The sequence below is a fragment of the Sciurus vulgaris genome (assembly GCF_902686455.1).
Source record: "Sciurus vulgaris genome assembly, chromosome: 6".
Classification (NCBI taxonomy): domain Eukaryota; kingdom Metazoa; phylum Chordata; class Mammalia; order Rodentia; family Sciuridae; genus Sciurus; species Sciurus vulgaris.
Window position 1 is genome coordinate 161,295,802 of NC_136466.1, and position 6,000 is coordinate 161,301,801.

Below are 6,000 nucleotides of genomic sequence, written 5' to 3' on the forward strand. Positions count from 1 at the left end.
GAAACTTTTTTATACTAATAAATTTTTTTACTTGAATTTCCTTGATGTTAAACTTCCCCTATAGCATCAAGTCAGAGAAACTTTCAAAGGGCACATCATATTTCCTTTTAAACAGCAGGTTAAGCCTGTGTTATGAAGAGATTAATATTGGTCCCACAATATTGATATTAACTGGATTATCTGCTCCTAATTATAGTGTCTTGGCTTCTGATTAACTTGGCCTCATTGACCTGGGTCAAATAGCCTTGTTAATGAGGAAGTTTCTCATTATTAAATCCCTGATGTTCTTGCTTAGCATCTGCTTTTTTAAAAAATAGTTGCTGTTTTCTGATACACTAATACCACTAATTGTAATATTGAGTGTTAATAACATTCAAATGAGTCAATTGATTCACATAAATTGATTTGTGTGCAAACTGTTGATGGAAGACATAACAGAAGATTATAGGATTTTATTTTTAGGGAAATCTGATCTATGTATATCTAGTTTATAAACAAATGGTTGCTAAATAATTGCTTATAAGAAATTTCTTCATAATATTTTAAACATTGATTACAAAATATACCAAAAATGTAATTCAAAAGTGTTTATAGAGTTCTCTATGGTAAAATAACCTTCTAGTTCTTGTGTAGGCAGTCAAAGATAGAACAAAAACAATATTAAACATTTATAAACTATGTTTAGAAAACACATTAGGAAGTGTTACTTTCTCTATTGTAAAGGCATGAGATTTTTAGACTCTGAAATGTTGTTTATAGTGACTATCATTTTAATTACATCAGTTTGAAAAAAATATCACCACAATCATATACATTGCTTATACATTCAGAAATGGTAATGTGTATAAATATGTGCCTATCTAGTACTTATAAATCATTTTCACAAATTGTAGGAAACCTAAACAAATGGATAAATATGCTATAACCAGGTAAAAAGTATAAATGTGTAAATTTTTTTGAAATTAATCTCAAATAGAAATGCTGATGAAATAAAGACTAAATAAATTTGCACAGAGTCTGATAAATTAATGTAAAGTTAATTGCAAACAACAACCAAGAACATTTCAAAATTTGGAAAAAATCCTGGTGGGATTGGGGAGGGTGCCTATAAAGGTAGATTTATTTTGATTAAAAAAGGAGTGGAGGGCTGGGGTGTAGCTTAGTAGCAGAGCACTTGCTAAGCATGTGTGAGATTAGGTTTCCAGTACCACAAAAAAAGAAAAAAAGAAAAAAGAGAGAGAAAAGAATAAGGAAGCAATGGGAGTCACACAGGTCAATGAAACAGAACAAAGCATAAAATCATTATCTGGATTATGCATAGAATGAGGGGATTTTGTATATGATAAAATTTGTCTACATTCTTGTTTTTGCATTATTGGGTTGCAAAAAATATTATCATCTAATTGATAAGTGTGGGGAAAATGAGCCATTATACCGCTCTTCAGTGTTATAAATGTATATAGCCTTCTATTTACCACATTCCAAGTCAGTCTAGAAAAGTCAGGTTCTTTAATAAGAGAAAATAAGATAGCTAGGCACACATTGGAGAAAAATTCTTATATCACAGTCTATTTTAAAGTAAATTTCAAGTGAATTAAAGAAGTAATTGCTAACAATGACAGCAGGCATTCTAAAATGAAATATGGAAAGATAAATTTGTAGTTGTAGGATGCGGGTAGTTTTTCCTAAGCATCAACTGAACATAGAAAAGACAAAATGAAAAAAAAAAAAAAAAACCTGACCATCTTATTTCTACACAAAAATTTAAAAAGCAAACGAGTACAAAAAAGAAAGCAAGTTTAAAAAAATAAAATTAGAATGAGTGAAATTTGTGCAACATATACCAGAAAAAAGACTAATGTCATTGATAGAGTTCTTAAGTGTAAGGAAAATAAGAACGGAATACAAATGATAGAAAAAGAATTTCAAATGGTTAGAAAATACATAAAAGAATGTCAAACTCATGAATCAGAGAATTGTAAATTAAGGCAATTGAATTCTATCTACATTCTTGTTTTTGCATTATTGGGTTGCGAAAAATATCATCATCTAATTGATAAGTGTGGGGAAAATGAGCCATTATACCTCTCTTCAGTGTTATAAATGTATATAGCCTTCTATTTACCACATTTCAAAATATCTACCTTGAGACATGCATTCCACATGAATACTTGCTACTCTATGATTCACCTGAGGTGGAAAGAGATCGAATGCCCCCCTCCAAATTTGGTTCAGATACTTGGATGTCACACATACACCAAAAGAGTGGAAGGTAATACTACTCACATAATGAGGCTTTCTAGGGAGCCAGACTGGACACTGTCAGGACTCAAACATAAAAATGGATGCAGACTATTTGTTATACTGGCATATCGGCTGAAGGCCTATTTAATAGATTTGCCACAAGTGTATTGTTTGTAATGAAGGAAACATAGAAACAATAAAAAATTCCATGTGAAACACTATGCAGAAGAAAATATATTATATAATGGGGTAAGTTGTATGTTTTGACCTGAGAGTATTTCCATGATAGGAAATCAAGTACACACACACACACACACACACACACACACACGGACACACATACAGAGGTGGATCTCTACATCTAAGATTTGTCTTCAGAATGAACCAACTGCGTATCAAAATGATTTGAAAAAATGTATGTTTGTACTGAGACAGACAGACTTTTCTTTCCTTGTTATTGTTCCATGGACAACACAGTAGAACAGCTATTTACACTCTAGTAAGCATCGTGTACAATCTAGAGATGAGCTAAAGTAGGTAGGAGGGTGTGTGTAGGTTATATGTAAATACTGCACATCTTTTGTTAATAAGGTACTTGAGCACTCACAGATTTTGGTATCTGTGGGGGACCTGGAACCCATCCCTTGTGGGCATTGTGGGAGGGCTGTATATGCATATGTGAAGGTAGACTCCTATTTAAACAAAAAATAAAAATGCAGTTGTTCTGTGACTTTCTAGTGCTCAACTCATACAAGATCAGAATTACTTAGCTTTACTTGGAGATGGTATGTGAGTTAACGAGACACAAAACCGAGCATACAAAATAATGAGGGCATGGTTTTGATCTTCACCATGGTTGTTGAAGGAAACAAAATAAAATACAAAGTGCAGTGGAGAAGAGAAGTGAGAGACTCTCGCAGCCGGCGGCAAGCAGAGCAGACTGAGAGTCCAGTGGTCTTCACCTCCCTTCCCCTGACAGAGAGGTCATTCAGCTCTCCTTTGCCTTATCTTCAGGCTTCCCTCAGACACTCTGAGGTTCAGCCACCTGTCCTTTGTACACCTCTGGGACCTTTTCCTTTTTTCTATTCATTGTTCCCTTTTCCTCATTCAGAAGTTTCTTTCTCTCCCCTACATTAAAAGTCCACTGTCTCTCTGACATCTCTCTCCTTCTTTCACGACTCCCACCACCCACAGTTAACTGCCATATTTTTTGTCCTTTTTAAAGATATTTTAAAGGAAGTTCATAAGCAGCGTATATACATTTGTGTTTAAAATCTGGTTTATATTTTGTTTTTATTTTGAGACGACCTCATTAGTCTGCCAAATATGAAAACATGTACTACTACGTTGTCATCAACTGTGTCACAACCATAATCACACGAGAAGACTTTGCTCAAGCAGAGTTTAAGCTAACTTGCCCAAAGTCTGGGGGTCAGTAAGTGGGGATGGCCCTGCTGATCCCCAGCTGTCTACATCTAGGACAAGATCAGAAGCCTGTGATATGCTCTCCAGTGGGGGCAAGCTGCTATTGAGAAAACACCCCTCAATTTGTGTTTCAGAATTAGCTCAGGGAGCTTTAGAGAGCTCTATGAGACATCTCTGTTACTTCAGGGACACCCTCGGTGGTAGGGCATCCCTGTCTGCCGGCTCCACTTGGCAGTGACGTTGGCCCATCTCCCTTGGCTGTTACGGTCTGGTGTAGTGGGCCACAATCTGGTCTGTGTTGCGGAGGAGTCTGGAGTCAGTATGGAAAGGTCCTCAGGTTGACATACAGAAACGCGAGCAGTAAGCCCAGATTTGTGTACTTCCAGGGGCGGATTTGTTGTTGCCGTTGCTCTTTTGTTTTTGTTTTATCTATAACTTACTGTCTTCCTACTGTTTTTCTAGCTCAACTGGGACAGGTCATTATTTGGAAAACATAAAATACTATAAAATGTTTGCATCAAACTTTGTTTTTTCCCTTAGGTATGTGTTTGAGCTATAGTCTTATGGGATAGTGTTTCCATTAAATTTGCACATTTAGGAGAGACAAAGAAGCCCCTTTTGAGGATTGACACTATGCACATATAGATAGGTTTTGTTCCCCAAATTAACTGAAAATATGCACATGTAATTTTTCATTCCTAGTTCTCATAATTGTTTATGCTATACACTATAGTTATAGCTAACAACTTACCAAACTTTCCATTATAACATTGTTTTTCTAAGAATATAATTCAGTTTGTCATATTTTCCTCCAAGGCTGAAATGTAACTTATTGTACAAGCTATTAAGCCCAAGAGCAATTTTTTTGGAGAAAAATTAGTTTTGACCATTTTTTTTAAACACCAAGAGGGAAAAATAAACATGGAAGACTTTTTTTTATTGCTATTCTTTTGCAACTTTAAAGAATGTCTTTGTTATAGTGTGTGATTTATATATCCATGTAGAAAACAAAAATAGGAAGTTTTTTTTTTTAACAAACAACAATTGTCCTTTCTGAAATCAAATACTATAGGAGAAATTCATCCATAGTTGATAGCTGAAATCTTTCATTTGGTTGTAGGAATAAAGTGCTGATTTTATCATAAAATAAAACAATTTGTGCAAATTTCAGACAGTTGGAGGGTTTATTAATAATTATTTATAACCTGCTATAAATTACCATATTCAACATCAGCAGGACCTTTGATATAAAGTCCTGATCCAGCTAAAAAATGAGTATGTTCCAATACAATTTAATGTTAACTTACCAACATATTTTTTTTTTAATTAGCAGAAATTTCTTAAGTGAAATGAACTCAAGATGTTCTATTCTTTTCTCAAGTTAAACACGAAGGTCATTTAGGGACTACTTAATACCCTGTGGTTTTCACCTAATTCTATCCCTTAGGCATAATTAATAAAATCTTTTAAAAATACAACTTACAAACATAAAAAATGAAGTTATGGGTATGTTTCCCTGATTCAATTAACACCATGGAGACGTGTCTCTGAACTCAGGATCATTTCAGCTGAAGATGGCGGGTTTTCCTTCTTTTATATTTATCTCTCATTTACACTAATATACAATCTTGACTGACTTTGTCAGAACTGGTGGGGAATCAAAGCCAGGCGCTCTGAGAAGAGATGGGCTGAAGGCGAAGGGGTTGCATCTTGGCTCCTGGGAGAGAGGCTACCATCACATTTCTTGGCTTGTCCATCAGAAGCTCTCAGAGGACAGCGGTGGAAAGAGATCAGTAGTGCAGGCTGGGCCCATGAGTGGGGCGTGGGCTGTTCTGAGAGCAGCGGGCTCAGGGCTCCTTCTCCTTCTCTCCTGCTCCTAAAGTCTTTTCTTCTTTCCTTTCCAGAAACAATATACTCCTTGTTGTAGTAGAAATCAGGGGACAATTTTGGATGCTCATTGATGGAAATGGAGTAAGTGATTATTCTGGGATTCTTACTTTGGTTGATGTAATTTGTATCTTACACTTGCCTAAAAGGATTACACTGATTTCTTCAGATTTCTGTTTCTAAATATATTTTTATGAGTAGAAACCATGATATAAAATGATGTTTCTAAGTTTTAAAGAAATTCTTTTACAGAGACCTTGATCTGAAAAAAGAGGAACACTTTTTTAATCACGAATAAATTGACTGGTATTCACTTTTTCCCATCCAGTCATTAGTTAATGCATTAAACATCCACTGAGTGCTTACTGTGTGCCGGCCTCTGTCCTGGGTTCTGGAGAGTCATCAGTGGTACTATGTGGAACATTTCCACTGTCTCGTTGGGTG